Here is a 20,126-nt window from a genome sequence, read left to right on the forward strand (position 1 = left end):
TTTCTTGTGGTTAATAAATTTCTCTACATTTTTGAATATTCTTCTTTGTATCTGATTCTTGTATAAACGTACTTGGCGTGACATTTGGGAGTTTCGGGATAACTCAGAATCTGCATGGAAAATGTACTGGTTTCTAACTATATCCAGCAGGAGGAGGGTTTATTTTATACGTCATATGTACATCAAATAATTGAGGGTTGATAGGGCCTCTGCTGTTGCGAACCCTCGATAAAAAATAAAATAAATACGCCATCATAATTTGTACTAACTCCTTGTTATTACATTTATTGGATATTTACTATTATTAATATTGTATTAAGTAAATATGTTTATACTTGTTGAATTTCTCATTTGAGTCATTTGTAGGAGAATTTGCCCAGTGGCAACACTCCTTCACACTGAAATCTTTTCAATTTTCACTCAATGAGAAGGTCTCAGGGCCATTTTCGCTTCAATGTTTTTTCATGTCTAACCATCCTTAACCATTGAAAACTAACATAATGATTAATTTGATAAAAAATCCGCTTTAGCTTTATTATATTACTATCTATCTATAAACATAAGCGGAAGAGATATAAAAGCCGCATTGAGAGTTTATTTGTTAATTAAAATTTAATGTTTTGTTTATTTACAATATAATTTATTTTTATTTTTATATTTATTAAATTTCGTGGTCCGCTTGACCAAATAAATTCTTTTCAATTAATTATTTTTTAATTTAGGTTTTGGTTGAGATAAAAAAGTCAGTGTCATAAGCGGGATTCGAACCCACGACCTTCGGCTAAATAAGCCTACCGCTTGAGCTATCGCGACTTAGACCCACTCGGACACCTACTTCCCATCTCAACACACATAGAATAAAGGCAAAACGGAGGGAAAATTCAAAAGTTGGGGTTAAGATTAATTAATTTACAATATAATATTCAAACTGTAATCAGAATAATTTGTTTTTTGTTGTTATTTTTCTGTTTCTTTAAATTTTTGATTACTCCTCTTAATTATAGCACTTCCTACTGGTAATCAACGTAGAAATTCAATTCGGATCATTGAAAAAGGATCGCGCTTATCACCCTTTCGTAGCCCATGAGCAATTCAGCCATCCGGGCACAATCGTGTTAAGTGAACAGTGGTAAAACCAGAAGGTATTTCAGACCACTTGCGGGTGACAATTTACTTGCGGCCTTTTACTTTTATATATGGCGAATTGGGGCGGGTTTAGCTGTTTAAAACGGACTTAAGCTAGACGAATATAAACTACGTTAAATTCCACATTCTTAAAACCTTTCATTTAATTATTCTGTTTTATAATGAAAAAATTCGAAAACATTGTCAAGTAATGAATAATATGATTTATCAATTTAGTGAATAAACCAGAGTTTGATTATATTTGTTTGATAAAGCAGAAATCGTTAATATAACCTCGAGCCCAATGATAACAACTGCTAACCTGAAGCAGGACTTTAGACCGACTTAACCGCTATTGTTTTCTGCTTGATCAGAAAGTCAATCGAACATAAGGCACAACCATTCGCGGAATTTCATTAGGTGCTTATTAAATGACTGGAATCGTGACATTCCTTTTGCTATTGAATTTAAACACATTTTGAAAAATTTAAAGTGGTCTTTAGCCGTTAACCCTCCTGTGTGGCAGTAAAATTAAACAATTTAAACAATTTTTACTTTTACGAGTGAATGTTTGATTTAAATTTAAAAATATTAAATCCATTATATTTCGTGGTCCGATTGACCAAATAACTTCTTTCAATTAATTAATCTTTATGTAAGGTATTGGTTGAAATGAAAAAGTTAGTGTCACCCAGCCGAAGGTCGACTATTGTCATCTAACGCTAGATCCCGGCGCACAGTAGCCGAAGAAGTGAAAAAGCAGACATAATGCTCATTTTTCATTACGCTAAGCAATGTCAAATTTTAGTATATGATATAGATATATATATTTACAGTTTCTTAATGTTTTATTTCGGTTTTCCCGCTTTAGGGATATATAAAATGACAGAGAAATTTTCACGTATCAATAACATTATTATAATATAACATTAATATAACAATAACATGATTTAGAATAGGCCATGCGAAGTTGACACTCGATCACTTACTTTCGGGCCAAGGCCCGCGTATGTGACCGACGTGCAGAGAAAAGTTACTAGACGTGTCCCACCTAATTGAAGGATGCAATTTCTTGGCTCCAAACAGAGAGCGAGCAGGAATGCCGCTTAATTTGAGAATTGTGCTTGAGTACTGCAGCTAGTGTTTAGGTCCCTTGTTCCGATTCTTTGAGGACACGGGATTGTTCTATTGTATTTAGTAATAATAGTTGTGTACACCTACCTTATCTTGAGAGTGAATGTATTTATTAGCTTGAATGTACTTATTAGCGTTAATGTATGATGTGAGAGAGTTTATAGTGGGTTCTTCTCGAGCCTGCCTACAATTTACTGTAAATAGCAAAAGCTGGAATTGCCAGTGGATAATGAATAGCCTCAACTCGGCACATGTTTATACATATATGTGCAGATTTGAGCATGTATAATTCAAAATCCGAGTGAAGGGGGTTTATGAACAGACAATTGAGTTGGGGGTCTTAAAAGTACACGGGGAATATTTTCTTATGATTAAACGACCTGAATCCACGATATGAAATCAAGGGATTCTGAGACCATTTTACAGAGCGCTACGAAAATTTATAGCCCTCAAGGAGATAAGTTCTTATTGAAAAATGAGGACAAATTTGGCTCCGTTTCACAAAGCAGTATTTTTAGTTTTTACACAATTATAATTTTAACTGTTTTTTTCTTTAAAAATCACAATTTTAATTTGGACTGGTTTTTCTTAAAAAATTACTTTGCCATTTTGCTGGAAGATTAATATCTAAGACGTTAATACGGGAAATCACTTTTTTACCCTTTGGTTACTATTTTCATTTCTTACAAATACAATCAAGGAAAGTTGCCAAATTTGTTGAACTGCAGATCTTCTGGCTTCATCCGAATCTCTGAATGTAACTGTCAATAATGTTTAATGAGATGTCTACATCAGTAATAAATAAATAGTAGCAGCCGACTTTTTAATGTTTTATAAAAATATTAGTTTGTCTTTTCTGTAAGTTGTTTTTATTCACTTTGTCGGTATTTTTATCAAAAAATTATAAGTAAAATCAAATAGTATTTATAATATGTGGTGTTATACATGTTATGTTGTAATGTGGTTCTTTGTCTAAGGAAAATGAAATATATAAGAGGTTCTTTCCTAAGAATAAGATGAAAGAAGTAAATATTCAATAAAACAAAGATACATATCACCAGAATTGCAATCGCGAAACGTTTTGAAAGGTTAGAAATAAACTACATTACATTAAAATGAATCTAGACATAACTTTATTAGAGGAAGATGCGATGTTTAGTTTGTATATAGATTTCATGGGCATCATCTTAGATTGGAAAACGTGGTGAATTTTTTAGCAGGGGGCATGGCATTATTTGTGACTAGAAGTGGTTTGAATTAAATTATCATTTCTGTAAGAATTTTGTTATCGGAAATGATTTTTTTTGTTATATTTTTCAAATGAAAAATCCCCATTTTTTCTGAAAAGCAATTGAAAAGCAAGTTTCAATTCAAATGATAACATATGTGAGTACAAAATTGCAAGTGTAAGAACAATTTTTTTACGATAGTTCGCAACAGCAGAGGTCCCCATGTATGTCGGGTTCGAATGGAAGGGCCGCTCGATTCGAACCCTGGACCTTACAATGATGAGCACCGTGTCAACGCCTAAACCGTTGCGGCCATTGATGTTCCCGGTAAACAACATTTATTTGCTCACTGTTGAAAGTAATGATAAATTGCGGTACCCTGTATATTATCGTTAATGTATTGTACTTGTAACCGTAAACAGTTAAGCTCACAAGTCGCTAGAGCAAGAAATAAATCTCTACGAAAATTCGGATGGCAGCTCGATCGCACAACCCGGTTTTGAAGATTTTTTGTTTCTCTCTCTCAGATGTCTATAGATTTATAAAACCCAAAGAGAAAATAAATTTCGTTATTAGTATTATTATTGTGTAATTAATTAGGAAAACTAACATGTTATTCTCTTAATATAGTATATATACAATTTTAGCATGTGATATAACTTTTTAGAGTCTGTTAATCTTAAATAAATTGACAAAGCGTACAACAATGTGAGAAGAGTCAAACTAGTTTGACAATTTAATTTATGCTATCTCTCCGTTCATGGGCGTTTATGAACGCGGCAAAACGGCAATCGAGTAGGGGTCTTAAAGGAACGCGGGAAATAGCAAGTTTGCAGGCATTAATTTAAGAGATACGGCGACAGGCTTAGGAAAATTCCCTTTAGCGCCAAATTCAGGAATTCCTCCATGTATCCGGTGAGAATGAGGCTGGTATTATATATCCGGCGTAAGCCTTGCATGTATTCACACCGAGCTATATTGTTCCGTGGGTGTTTGTGCATCTCTGCCTGTTCGTCTAGAAGAAAAGTTAATCGCAATTTCTTCTCTAGAGGAGATTCCTCCCAGCGTAAAAACAAAGAACAACATGGAAAGAAAACACCGCGAAATTAACAAAATGTAACGATAATAAAACGTTACAAATAATTAAGAAGAATATTGGAGAAGTATCCTGGAAATTGGGGAACGACGGGCTACAAAAAATAAAGTTCATTGCGACCGAGCCTGAAGTCCTAAAAAATCCAACAGGATCTAGGAAGTTGTGGAAATATCGATAAAAATTTGAAAGATCCGGCTGTTCAGAAGAAAGATAATTTGGATTTCAGGTGATGAGCATAAAAGATTCTAAAAACGTTAGAGTACATATTTTAATATTGAATTTTTGATTATTATTTCTATTTAATTTATTCTGGCTAAATCCTATTATCTTTGCTTTAAACAATTATATTTGTAGAGATTTTTTTATATTTTGTTTTATTGTAATTGAATTTAATTGTGTTTAAAGTTTTCCCAATTGTAATTATTGTGCACATATATATAAGATATTTTTTAAAAATCTTTAATTAGCTATTCTCCCATTCTTAATAAAAGTCCTATTTCCCGTATTCCATAGATTGTAAGTTCAATTTTCAAATTGGTTTTTCAGAGTATAAGATCTTTTTCTGAAATCGCAAATGTATATAATAAAAAAAATATATTTTCATGATTTAAGACAACTGTGAATATTTTTAAAAAGTACCCCATTTATTTCGTACCAAAACTACATAAAGTTGATCGCCTAATCTACGATTCAAAAAAAATCACCACGAAAGACACAACAAGTAAAAAACCCAGTGTTTAGCTGGTGTGAATAATATTTCTATATTTAGCAGTGAACTGTTATTTTCATTTAAAGAAGGCATCAGAAATGTGGTTAATATAAGAGAATAATTTAGTATGTTAAGATAAGGTTAAATATTTTTTGAAGTCATTTTGTAGCAAAACTATTGAAGATTTGACATTCTAGTGTAATACATTTATATTAAAATGTTCGCCCATTTTTACTAAAATTTATCGTTTTTCTTATTTAATTAATTTTCTTCATTCACTGAAAAATTTTAAAATACATCTGACTTGAAGAATCCGTCTCATTTACCAATGGTAAAATAACCTCAATTTTTTTTGCCTTATGGTCTAGCATATTGGCCAGAACCTTAAATCTCAAAACAAGTAAAAAACATGACCACTTTCGTAGGGATTTTTCGTTTTACGATAGGTCCAATATTCAATTAGATACATTACTTGGTAAGCATTTTTTTTGTGTAGCAATTACCAAATCAAAGTACAACAAATAAATATTAATAGGATCCATGTCAATAAAAATGTTTACAGGTGTAGAGAAAATATTTTGGTCTGTCAGATTTTCCTTCTGACTAAACACTACTTGGCATAGCTAATCGTACTACTAGTCAAAAACAAGTTTATTAAAATACAATTTTGGACCTTTTGATTTTTTTAAAGCCACAGTTTTCTTGGTTATTACTTCTCATGTAAACAAGAGCTTGTTATAATTAGGGTTGAAACTATAATGTGTACCAAATGCCTAATACTAATCCAATTTTTTTTCCTTTCAAATATTACTAAATGAGATATAACTATTTCTAGGGGGTACAGAGGTTAGAAATTAAACGGGTTGGATTTTCTTCGACATGAAAATAAAAGTTAAAAATTTGAAACTTTTCTCATTTCACTCACTGCCAACCAGTTCGTTAGAAATTTAATCAGTTTGCCGAAATAAATTGTGGCCGAGGGTGAACTTATGTGAAAATATGGGGCTCGTTAGCCGACAGCACTAGTAAGTCATTAGTTGCAATTTTCCCCCGGCGCGGCGTGCCATTAAATTTTAACGGCAAAGCAAAGCACGCGTCTCGAAATTGTTGAAAACTTTGTCGCCCTGTACGTGCCGTTAGTTTCTCAGTGCAAAGCCCAAAGGGGCTCTTTTGTATTCGAGGTTTAGTTGGTTTAAAAGTCTGTTGGAAGGAACCACATGAATGCCCCTATCATCCGACTAATCTACGCAACTATTAATCATTCCGGGCGTTTTACCCCTCAAACCTAAAGCTAGATCTATTATATCAAACTTTATAATTTTCCTACTATTTTACCTGCCCAAGGATTTAACAGAAAGATTTACACTATTGGATTAATAAATAGATCCCAATACTTGTATTCTTCACTATTGAGTTTCTGTAATTTCATTTTCAAATTTATCCAAAATTATGGTACTGAAAATTTCATTAATGTTGTGCATATTTTATATGTAAATAAAAAAAATTATTAAGTATCACTATAGTTATAGGTACATATCGACAAACTTTCCAACTCTTCTGGCCCATTTATGAAATGTTTAAATTCTTATGAAATATTTCGCTCAAAATTTATATTTCATTCTGTACTGTATTTTTTTAAATTAAAAAATGTTTTGTAATTCATCCAGGCTCTGAGGATGACCCGAATAAAGTTCTAAACGTCTACAAAAATGAAAAACGTGTTTTTCTAAACGACCTCATTCGTGACCTCACGAATCCAACAAATTATTAAACAACCGGTCACTAAAAAATACCCTTTACTTATTCATATTTTTTATAAATAAGGTTTATTCAAATAACAAGAGATGAGCTTGTGTGACAGATTGTTTTTTGATTTGGTCATTACGCTTAATATTTCAATATCACTATAGAAAAAATGATATATTATTAACCCTTTATAGAAACTGTACTCATATAAAGCAAAATTCTTCTTTTTGTCCGAATTCAACATTTGGTGTTGAATAACTGAATGATAAAAAGATAAAGCCCCAAGTCATTCCATGGTGGTCAATCACAGGTAGGTCATGTTCACATTTTGAGAGGTTGTCATCTTAAATTTGTCGACAAGTGGAAATGTTATTTTCCACCGAAAGTAATTTCGTAAGAGGGATTGGGAAGATGTGAAAAGAAGGTGGGGGGAGTCCAGATAAGTTGGAAGCGGAATGGATGTTGTGTTGGGCTAGGTAAGAAATCACCAAGGTGACGCAGCCGCTGGAGCGAGCCCTAGGAAGAATTATGGTGTCCGTGTCCACTCTTTTATTTGTCTTATCGGCAATCACCTGTACAGACCATTGGTCACAATCCAACGGGAAAACTGACCTAACTTTATCTCATTTCTTTGCCCATTCCGGCTGCCTTTTTTTCCCTTTCACTTTCACACTTGGAAAACAAAGTTTCGACTTGAAGATTGAGAAATGAATCGGTCTTTTTTTTAAAGAATTTAAGGTTTAGATTTTATAGAATACATTAATCAGTTACAAATTAAAATTAAAATTAAAACCACTTTATTTACGAAAATGTAGAATTAGAATAAAGTTATTTTAACGCCTTATAAATATTTATCATAAATATCTATATTGTAAGAATTTGATGAGGTATACAGGTATCAGGTGACGTTAATCATCAGTCGTTTACAAAAATGCATTGGGTAGTCAAAACAAAGGGAAAGGAATCTTATTTTTTGCGTGAATATATGTGTACATTTTACATTTACATTGGCAGGTAAAAAATTCCACCCACGTGTAATATAAGTTGATTTGTATATATTTTTATATTTAATCAAAGTTCCACGTCTTTTAAAGTTTAATAATTGAGTCTTTTTCTAAAAAAGTGTAAAAAAATGTAAGTTACTAAGAAAATAAAAAATTATATAAAACATTTTAAAAAAAGATAGATAAAATTTGGATTTTTAATTAACATTTCAATATCGCGTGTTTCCTTCTCTTGCCTTAATTACATCTCGAAGACGCCTCGGCATACTTTCTACCAATCTGGAAATGTCTCTTTTCTGGAGGTTAGCGCATTCTTCACAAAGAGACCTTTCAAGATCGTAGAGCGTATCAGGAAATGATTGACGTGATCTTATTCGTCTTTTGAGGTTATCCCATAAATTTTCGATGGGTTCAAGTCTGAACAATGGGCTGGTCAGGCTATGACCCTGATGTTATGCTCTTGAAGGTTCGTTTCTACTATGCGAGCGACATGTGGACGGATATTATCATGCTTTAAAATAGGATTGTCGCTAATTTCATCGAGGATAGGCAACGCATGATGTTCCATCATTTCATCCACATAGCGAGTGGACGTCAAAGACCCTTCTCTAACAACTGAGAAAAATTATAGGCTTTGTACCTTTCATTTCGCCTTATCCACACTCTGTTTCGCCCATTTGGAGATCGTAGAGCAAATCTACACTCGTCTATAAAAAGTACAGCAGACCGAGCAAATCGGAGCCGTGCAACTCTGTGCGTTCTGGTCAATTCTGGTCCTCTTACGGGGTGAAAAGCCATCAGTCCAAACTGATTTAATCCTCTTCGAGTAGTGCGTTCAGAAATTTGGACACCTCGAACTTCCTGGAGCTGATGTATTGCTTGAACAACGGTAAGGCGCCGGTTTCGTAAAACTCTCAAAGTCATCCTGTGGTTCTGTTTAGGGCGTCCAGAACCGGGCCTTCTATCGTAGGACCAGTATCTCAAAAAAGACTAACGGCCTTTCGCAGTGTTTCTTATGGAACTCCTATGGCAATAGCCGCATAACTGATGGCTATGGAACTTCTATCATGAATAAGTGCCAAACCACGCACAACATTCTCAACACTAAGTGGCATTTTTAAGTTTAAAAATTGAAATTAGAAAACAAAGATGAAAACTAAACAGTTTATTGCTTCAGAATTCAAATAAGAATGAATAAACATTTTAAATTCCGTAAAACGTGAACGATGAAAAAACCTTTATCCTTGTTTTGGATTAAGTCCTTGTTTTTAAGTGTGTTTTCCCCTAATTGGTATTCCCAATTTAAAACAGCATAAACAAATGTTTATTGGTAAAAACAATGAACAAATTAAGGTCAGAATTTTCTTTTATCTAGAAAATGAAAAAATCAATTGGGTGGAATTTTTGCCTGCCAGTGTATTTATAGTATGAACAGGTAACTCTTCACTGTATTCTGGGGCATTCAATGTTCACAATGAATAATAATATATAAAATAATATAAAATAATAAAATATCATTCCATATTTTAAGCATATTACAAATTTTAATATGTTAAAATGGGTAGTAATAAACTGCTGCGTTAAAGAGTGGACTTAAATATATTGTTATATCTTATTTGATAACTTTTTATGTAAGTATATATTCCCATTTCATTCTATAATCGAAACAAACAATAAGTGTAACATATTTTTTGAACAAAAAATGTTTTATATTCCACGTACTTATAATATCTATCTATTGGAATCTATGTTTTATAGTGAAAACTATCTTTAAAAATTTTAACTTCTATTATTCAATGTTTTTACAACCAACCAAGATTAAAAGGTAAACAGTTGAATTAGGTGAACACAATAAATTATTAATCAACACATTGTTCGTTTTTAATTTAATTTTAAAAAAGATTATTCGCAAATAAGGTTCCAATGCTCCAGGAATTTGCAACGGTGTTTTATAATTGAGTAATTGTACTCAATGCAATTTACTGTTATACGAACATTTAATTATAATTTTATCAAAAAGAAAATTTATAAATCCTTTTCAATTTAATATTTTACGGCGTGTTGGGCGTTGATTTCTATCGATCTGTCATTGAGAACGGTGAATCAATTCTTCACATTTAATAAACTCCTTTACACACTACGATAATTTTTTATAGCACTTGTGGATATAAAAGTTGTAATAAAAACAAACTGACCATAGTAGCAGAGTCCGCAGATTTTTATCTACACGTGCATTAAAGAAAGGACGATATATCGCCACAACGAGTAGTAAAAGTTTGATTGCCATATAAAAATTTATTCAGTTTATTTTAAAACTTTTTTAAATTATTCTACAGGATTATTGTCTTTTGGCGTTGGATGAAATTTAGAAATTCATTTGTTAAATTATAATTTCAATAGAAACTTATTTCATTCCTTCATGGAATTTTTCTAGCTACCCTAGTTTTTATTTTATTTCTCATATGTGTTATGCTAATTTTTTTCTAACGTATCATTTTCCTTTAATGTTCAGTTATTAAATCGTCTTATAATTATGTTTAATTAATTCAATATTCAGTTCGAAGTGGCTTAGAAGTGGGCGTAGCTAACTCGATGATTTTACTAATTGGGCGTGGTCGAACATTATGACCGGTTTTCAGCGAATTGACAATATATCCCGCATTTCTTTTAAATACTGAGATATTAAGACTTGTGTATTTTTATTGTACAATTATTTGTCTTATATTTTATTAGATAGATAGAAATACTTTATTTTACAATTTTGTGCACATCATGAAACATATTAATAAAAGTATATACAACATGGAATTAAATCCGTCTGTCGTCGAAGATCGTTGTAAACTTAAAATTAAACATAAAACTTTGGATGTACACGCATTAACTATTGAACATAAAAAGACTAGAAATAACTACACAGAAAAGTAATGAGTTTTTCGTCCAGATCATTAACTTTTTTTATGATTATGGTATTTAATGAAGGAAAGGTGTATACGAAATTAAAAATTAAATTCCTGGACTAAATGATATCTCTACTTCCAGGCGTGGCGAGCAAACGTATTATATTATAGTTGGTACATATAAAAAACGTTACTTGCCTTTTTAAAACAGTTAAGTTTCAACGTCAAATAAAGTATGTTGGTNTCGATGATTTTACTAATTGGGCGTGGTCGAACATTATGACCGGTTTTCAGCGAATTGACAATATATCCCGCATTTCTTTTAAATACTGAGATATTAAGACTTGTGTATTTTTATTGTACAATTATTTGTCTTATATTTTATTAGATAGATAGAAATACTTTATTTTACAATTTTGTGCACATCATGAAACATATTAATAAAAGTATATACAACATGGAATTAAATCCGTCTGTCGTCGAAGATCGTTGTAAACTTAAAATTAAACATAAAACTTTGGATGTACACGCATTAACTATTGAACATAAAAAGATTAGAAATAACTACACAGAAAAGTAATGAGTTTTTCGTCCAGATCATTAACTTTTTTTATGATTATGGTATTTAATGAAGGAAAGGTGTATACGAAATTAAAAATTAAATTCCTGGACTAAATGATATCTCTACTTCCAGGCGTGGCGAGCAAACGTATTATATTATAGTTGGTACATATAAAAAACGTTACTTGCCTTTTTAAAACAGTTAAGTTTCAACGTCAAATAAAGTATGTTAATTTGATGTTTAATTAAATTGATTTAACAATAAATAAACCTATTAACTATCGAACATTTTACAAACATTTCAGAATGTTTATTTACCAACAGTTGAACTTTGCATATGATGCTTTTGCAGAGAGTAAAGTAAATTTGTTTCCAAACGCTAATGGCACTGTAGTGCCATGCGTTCAAGTGTTTGCAACACATTGAGTTTTTTTGCTTACAAATGCTTGTTGTTTTGTAGATTGCTTAAACAGTTTTAATTAAACTCATCAGTTGCAATTAAAAATCAATTATAAAGAAGTCACGGTATTTTGTAAGCAGAAAGTTTCTTTTTCAAATAGAACAAAGTTCCCGGTAAGAGTCGTTGGAATGAGAATGCAGTCCAAATGTATTCATCACGACCGCTGAGTTTGTGCGTGAAATTGAGAAATTGGTAAAAAAAACAAAATAGGGTAAATTCGATTGTTTGTGAGAGGTATCAATTTTACTAATGGATAGCTGGTTGGAGGAAGATCGTTACCGGATGTTTTGCCTAGTTTGAGCCAATGACCGATATAATTGGTTCATAAATACATTACATTAGCTATTGCGAACCAAAAAGATAGCGCTGTAACGCCATAGATCATCGATTGAATCACGTACACATAGGAATCTATCTTTTTTATATATGTTGTATCGGGATACCGATTGTTTATCCCAAGATAAACCCTCTTACCCGGATTTATCACCTAGAGATAAGTTTTATTTTCATACCCTTTTTTGATTGGAATGGAATTAAATCTCAAGAGTAATAAAGGCAACGATTGTTTTTGAAATAAAGACCACACGGTTTAGTTTTGCGAAGAGCCGACACATTATTTACAGGAACATGAAAAAAGTTTTAACCCTTCATCTCCCTCCCGGGAAGATTTATGGGCTTACCTCCCAATACGCCCGTGATATTTTCAACAATACTATTTAGTTTTAGATAGTTTCTCTGAAGCTTTATACAAAATATAATATTTGAGATCAAACCGATTAAATCGGAATTTAATCAATAATCCCGACGGAAAAAAATAAATGGATAAATATTGTTATTTATTCACACGAAAAGCCCTACACGTTCAGAAATACCCAGTGAAATAAAAAATAACGAGAGATGAGAAATGGGCGTTGGGCTAATTGCGGTTTAGCCACACCTGAGCTCTAAGTAGACCAGCTAGGTTTTTTTTAGATTGATATGCAAAACTTTTAAGACCAACACTGCCGTATCCATCCATCCACTTTATGTAAAAATAGAATATAATAAAAATTCAATTTAAAAAATTGTTCTTTTTAATTAAAACTGACACATCCCATGAGAAATCATGTTCAAAGTTTAATTATTTTCTCTACAAGACAAAATTATTAGAAATGATAAATGATGAAGTGAGTGTGATGTTCAATCCTTTTTAAAAAGATAGTTCTACTCACAGTAAGTTGTTTTGCAACGATCCGGATTTCGAGCCCTTTAGCTCATCATCATGTTGTAGAAGTCCTTCAACCTGATGATGAGCTAAAGAGCTCGAAATCCGGATCGTTGCAAAACATCTTACTGTGAGTAGGAACTATCTTTTTAAAAAGACAAAATTATTATCTTAAAAATATCAGCTAATTAGAAAAAAACATGTCGAGTGAAATTTATTGATAATTAAGAAGTAATAATGTATTGTGTATTATAATAGTAAAGAAATGAAGTAGGTGTGGACAGTGACAAATCGACGTTTACCCCATGATCACAAATAAATATTTATCTGTTTAATTATCTTAACATTTTTCAAAAATGGATTTAACATAAAAGGGTTTGCGCCATATAAGTTTTTTCCTAAAAATCGGGTTAAGATTTTTATTGAGGTTGGGGTTTTGAGTTAAACAACAAAAAATCGACGAGGAATTACAATATACTCAAAAGATCTTTACTAAATACGACAACAAAAGAGAAGTTACAGTGGAGGCAGAGCCAGAAACTTTCAATTTTGAATTGCTATTACTCAGAAAAAATACAACCATAAAACAAAATTGTATAAGAAGCCTACCTTATTTACAGGGCATATGCTTCAATTCTTTCAAGCTTTTTAAAAAAAATCCGTTTTTAAACTTATGCCAGAATACATTGGAACTACCAAACTATAGCCAAGGATATTTTAATTATATACATGTATTTACGAGGGTTCGCAACAGCCCTCGGGGTGCCGGTCTTTTTGAAAAAAATCCCATTTGTAAATATGCCGGGTTCGAATGCAGGGTCGCTGGATTCGAACCCGAGACCTTACAGTGATGAGCGCCGTGTCAACTCCTAAACCGTTGCGGCCACCGACGCTCCTTTAAATATATATTACTACCTAAAAGGTTCGTAGATAAATTAACATAAGAAAAAACAGCAGCGTATTCTAGTATTCTAATTGGTCCAGAGCAGCACAAGGCCTAGACTTTTAACATATCGAAATTCAAAGAAGAAGAATGAAATTTAAAAAGTTTGCTCTAGTGATTTGACAATGGTGATAATTAAATGAAAAACCAAAGTTTTATTAAGAAATTAAAACCGCCTATATCTGTGGATTCGCGTCAAATATACACAAAATCTCAAGTAAAGGATGTGCAGTGACGTATTATAAGCAAACAATACCCTTTTAAACAGACTAAATTTAAAAAACGTAACTTCTGGGACACAAAAATCGACATGAACTGCAAGAAGCCAGCTCAGAAAATACTGATAAAGAAAGTGAGAACCTAACATTAAAAAGTTTTACTTTATTGGCACGTATATCAAAGAAATAGTGAGACTTGAATGTTACTTGCTTGTAAGTTAAGCGAGGCTAGGCGGATCAGTGGTCGAAATTGAATCGTCATTAACTACTATAATTTATATTTACAGTAGAGGGAAAGCATAAATTAAAAGTAATATGTAGTTATCTTTATTTAATTTTATTATGGCTTTTTTTTGTATCTACAAAAACTTATGTAATACGTTTATTTATTTCAAGTACCTTTACCAAAAAATCCGTAGTGATTTAGTAACATTATCTTTCGTCCTGTTGATCGGTTCCAACGTGGTACTACTTGTGATGGATTGTACAACTCTCACAGAATTTACATTTTGGCTAAATTTTTAATTTTTCCTTTTGAAAAAAGTGTGCCAAAGACAAAAACAATTTCATAATGTTAAGGAGAAAGTACTGAACTGTAGTGTATGGTGGGTGTGGCAGGAGTTCGATCCTTTGAAGACCTTATTTTTCCTTGGACGGGATGTTTCTGGCCGAGAGTTACCTTGCTTGAATAGAACTTCTTTACGGTTAGCCAAACTCTGGGTTTAGTTTAAGAGGCATTTTCACATCTCTTCTTCCTAAGTGAAGTACAGTGTTCAAAGAACAATTATCAAGAACAAATTGGTGATAAATAAATTATTATGGTTTAAAAAATTTGATTTTTCACACATCTTCTTTGAAGTAACTGGAACATCCTTTGACCGGAAATTGCCATTATCCTCAGGAATTATTATTTTGCCGATAAATTTAATTTTCATCAGACAACAATCTTGTAATAAAATGTCATATCAGAAGGGCTTTTCAAAACATTAACTATTGTATGATCTTTTCCGTGAATTTGTTAATGGAGTAACAAACGTAACTTCGCACCAAAAAGTGCATAAATATTGTTTTATATTAAACTAAAATATGTTTTGCACAAACTGAAATTTGTTCTATTGGATTTGGAGCTATAAAAGTGCTTCCCCCTTTACCCAATAAAAAGTTCTCTCTGCTGGTTCCTCAGGATATGTAGGAGTAGAAGAAAATGAGAAAATAGACGCCCTTGCAAGGAAAGGTGCTGCTCTACCGCTGATAGATTCTCAGTCATTCGGTGGCATTGGGATTCACGCAATCAACGAGCATCTTAAAAAACAGAATGAAAATGAGAAAACAGTGGAATTCACTACTTGGACATAGTCAATCCAAGAACTTCTTAGAGAAGTTTGGAAGGATAGAAACACCAGGAAGCTACTTCAAAGGAAGCAGGAAAAAACTTCAAATCCTAACAGGATTCTTAACAGGGCTCTGCGGACTGAATGGGCATGTCGAGAAGCTTGGTATAATCCAACACAGTACGTTTCGATTCTGCAAGGAACACTTATTACCAAACTGGGGTACTACATTCATCCACAGGAGGAAATGTTTTTGAGTTGTACAAAGAAATTCAATCATTGAAACCGAGCCTACTAATCAAATTTCATGACGAACTAGGACTCATCAGTGTGCCGTAGGTATGGAATGGGGATAAAATAGCTCTCAAAGGGCGCTGCGTATTACACATCGGAATATGACATCTACATATTTAATACACATGTATATTATTTAATTAATTTTTATTAGACTACTACCATTTTTGGGAAAAATTAGAAAAGCTTTTTTTTACAACTGCATTCTTTGACGCAACAAGTAAAACATATAATATTTACAATATAAACAATTATAACAGTAGCATGAAAGCTTGCACAGCTACCATCCAGTGATGGTAGCAGTTCGTACATCATTTCGATTAGCGAGATGGACTCCGACCTAGGAACCCGATGTCATGTGTTAAGGTTGTCGCGGGGCCACCAACGCTTCAGTCATCTGCTGGGATTATTAGGTAATGTGGTGGATAACAGGTTTTTGACGAAGTGGTTTGGAAGATGGGGTAGTTTGGAATGGTTTTATTGCGGGATTGGGCTAGCTCGGTAACAAGAGGGACATTTAGGTCGGTATGGATGGTGCGATTGGATACATAGAAAGGGGCGTCGTCTATTGTTCTGATGATTTTGGATTGAAGGGATTGGATTCGATTGAGGTTGGAACGCTTAGAGGTCCCGTAAAGTTCAAGTCCGTATGTCCAAATGGGGGCCATGAGGGCAACGTAGTTTTCTTTTGTTTGTTAGTGAAAGTTTGGATCGTCTGTCGAGTAGTCTTTTAAGCATGAAAAATCATATGTTACAGTCTGTGCGCATAAGTCGTGTATGGGGTTCAACGTCAGTCGTTTGTCCAGGTAGAGTCCTAGGCATCGTACATGGTTCGCAATTGGGATGGAACGTTGTGCAACTGGTGGGAGCGTTTTCTTGTTTAGGGTAAACATTATGTTTATTGATTTGATTTCGTTGATCTTGATTCTCTTGACTATGCCAGCATTCTAGGATTTGTAGGTGATTTTGGAGATTACGGGAAGTTGTGATCTTATCAGGAGATTGGTATCATCGGCAAAGGTGAAGGTAATAGTGTTAGGTTGCATAGTTAGGTTGGAGGTATAAATTGAACAAAGGAAAGGAGCGAGCACGCTGCCCTGTGGACACCTGCTAGAATAGGATGGATAAAAGAATGAATTTCTGTGGCATACTTGGAAGTAACGATCGTTGAGACAGGATTTTAGGATAAGGTAATAGGTTCTTGAGCTCCCACAGCAGCCAAGAGTGCCATACTTGGTCAAAGGCCTGGTGTTAATTTAAGAAAACACCCGGGGCTCTATTTACAAAAAATTTTAACCCCCAATTCTCAAAATATGATTTCCGAACAACAATTGTTCGCAACTACCCCTCAACAATCCAACAGTGGCATCTCCTCATAGATATTACTTTCTTCACCCGTGATACTTGAGGACTAATGCTTATGTACCGCTAGCTAGTTCTCTTTAACGTTTGGATATATTTTGTTAAAAACCAGCCATAACATTATTACTTGATAACTCATACAGCGTAGTCGTGATATGCGTTGTTTATATAAATGTACAATTTCATTCGAATGTATGCATTGCCCTCATTTAAACAAGAGAACCAAATGAAATTCAATATTCATGAATTTACGATACAGGCAGCTCGATAAACAAACATTTCCGCCAGTCGACATTGTACAAAGAGCCTGCGGTTTAGAATTATATTAATTTTTGAATACCACTTTCCATCGCTTAACCGTAGCCTGTTAAGCCGATCAGAATAATCGAAGCCTAGGATAAAGGTTTCTACTGACTAAAAGTAAAATTAATAAAGTATAAACACAAGTTTTGAAGGAAATGGCATAATAACAGGATGACACTCTGTTGGATAAAATAATCGTTGAATAATCATCCCTCCTAAGGGAAAAAGTGCGAAGACCAGCAAACACGAAGTTTAAAAAAGTCCTTTAAAATAAAATATACGTATTCAACATTACGTTATCATTTATAATTAAAATCTTCAAACAAAAGTACGTTCAACTATGATAAAATATTTTTCTTTAAACACCAAATGAAAATTAAAACATCACAGCTAAATTTAGTAGACAATCGACGAAGCACGGGCTAAAGAATACACTAAAATGACTATCTAATAAAAAAAAATGCTTTCCTTTACAGAATTTTTTTAACATTGATCCTGATAAATAATTAAAACTAATGTACCAAATGAGATAACATTAAAAGAATTTCCGTTAAAAAACCTACCAATTAAGTACTAAACCTAGAACATATAATAGATACCATGTTGCTTTACTTGCTGTTGTAAATGTACGCATTTCGTGCGTGAAGCAGTTGATAAAAAATCGTTACGCATTTATGATTTTTTTTAGCCGCAGACCCATTAGTAGAGTCTAGTCGGCTGACAGTTTTCATTAAGTCTGTTAAAAATTGGAAAGAGTAAGTTCATTGTCTTTGCCTCTGTCATGATTACCTTCACCTAAGCTGTCCCGTGGCACGTCATTTTATCTTCTTTCTAAATTAAAAACGGCCAAAATTAAAGAGCTTAGAAAGAAGCCTTTTAGGATGTAGTTGATGTAGTTTATCAAGTAACAAGCAGTTGTAGGGGAACATTGTTGCAGCAAATATTGTCGATCTCGTAAAACAGATATCCACGTACGCACATATGTCGTGCTACAATACGCCCGCTTAACAATAAGATAACAAGCCGGTATTATCCTACACAAAGGATTTAGTAGGCCATTGTGAATTCTCAAGAGAGATCCTGCCCCAAATGGATTTGGGGATTTCAAGCACAATAAGCTCAACATGTAAGAAATAAAAAGTTTTGCAATGACAGTGGCACCTTATCTTTTATAAAGTATAAATGTGAACGCTCGAAACGCCGACCAAAATTACGGTCCATGGATTTCGGGGTCTTTTTGGGAATAGAGACCCCCTCATTATCTTTTGTAGAAGGACAACAAACTGATATATATTTTTGTCTTGATAATTTTGGTAATAGTTTTATCTCTGTTTTTGCTTATTTTCTCCCCGATACGACGTAGATACGTTTTAGTTTTATAATATTTTAGTTCTATTTTCTTTTCTTAAAGAGAAAACCAAGCCTTTATTTGACTTAGTTGCTCAAGTAGATACAAAGGATACAATTTTGCACAGTGAAAGAGTTTGTCCTAATGACCATCAAATGAAACTCGATCTAGGAGAAAAGGATAGATGGAGATGTAACATAAAAGCCTGCAAACAACCGTTAAATTAAGAAAAGTTACATTTTTGGAAAACAGTAATTTGTCATTTAATAAATTTATCATTTTGCTATTCTGCTGGACAAAGGAATATACATCTACTAAATTTTGTCAAGAAGAATTGGGATTAGCTACCAATATTATTACAGAATGGAAAAATATATTTAGAGAAGTTTGCGCAGATCATTTGTTAAAAAATTTCAGAAGATAGGAGGGCCGAGTAAAACAGTTGAGATAGACGAATCAAGTTTTTCTCGACGCAAAAATAACGTTGGTAGAATTTATCCTAATAAATGGGTGTTCGGAGGTATTTGTCGAGAAGATAATGAACGCTTCATGTATTGCGTGCCAAATCGTACATCTGAAACACTACTGAAAACAATATCAGAATGTATTCACCCAAGTACAACCATTATATTGGGCATGTGGGCATCCTACACCGGCATTACTAAGATACCAGGAAAAAATTACAAACACTTTATTGTGAATCATTCAAAAAATTTCGTTGATTATATCACAGGTAGCCATACTCAACGAATTGAGTCGTTATGGACACAAGCAAAAACTAGGACCAAAAAAGAACATAGTACAAGACCAAGTATGATTGTCGTTCTTGATGACTTAAATTAATACCCTGATACCAAATTTATTCGAAAAATTATCAAGAAGGAATATAATGAGGAACGTAAATAAGTAATTAAAACATGATGGGTGGAGGAGTGGTGAGGGCCGGCGCCAGAATTAGAATTTCTTAAGTCATCCGTCGGGCATGAGCGTCTCTCCGCCTTGCAGTTGCATCACAGTACTTTTCAGTACTAAAAACCTGTTCATTTTAGTACTAATATTGTTGTGTTATTGTGTATTATATTATATTTTTTTAAGTTCTGAAAAGTACTGTGACTGCCACAATGTTTCACTCCCTGAGTCACAAATCAGTTTGAAGTCGAAG

General features: G+C 33.1%; 1 protein-coding gene and 1 long non-coding RNA gene across 2 annotated transcripts in view; both read left to right on the plus strand.

Annotated features, from left to right (window-relative positions):
* LOC106671026 (G-protein coupled receptor moody) overlaps positions 1–20,126 on the plus strand; it is a 274,923-nt gene that overhangs the window by 131,229 nt on the left and 123,568 nt on the right. The gene's annotated exons all lie outside the window — the stretch shown is intronic.
* Positions 3,776–4,066, plus strand: LOC106671028. The gene is made up of 2 exons (XR_001341154.1): positions 3,776–3,815; positions 3,911–4,066. It is a non-coding gene; the product is annotated as an uncharacterized LOC106671028 (long non-coding RNA).

This window comes from Cimex lectularius, unplaced genomic scaffold, assembly GCF_000648675.2.
Source record: "Cimex lectularius strain Harlan isolate CLEC.00 unplaced genomic scaffold, Clec_2.1 scaffold261, whole genome shotgun sequence".
In the NCBI taxonomy this organism is placed as follows: Eukaryota; Metazoa; Arthropoda; class Insecta; order Hemiptera; family Cimicidae; genus Cimex; species Cimex lectularius.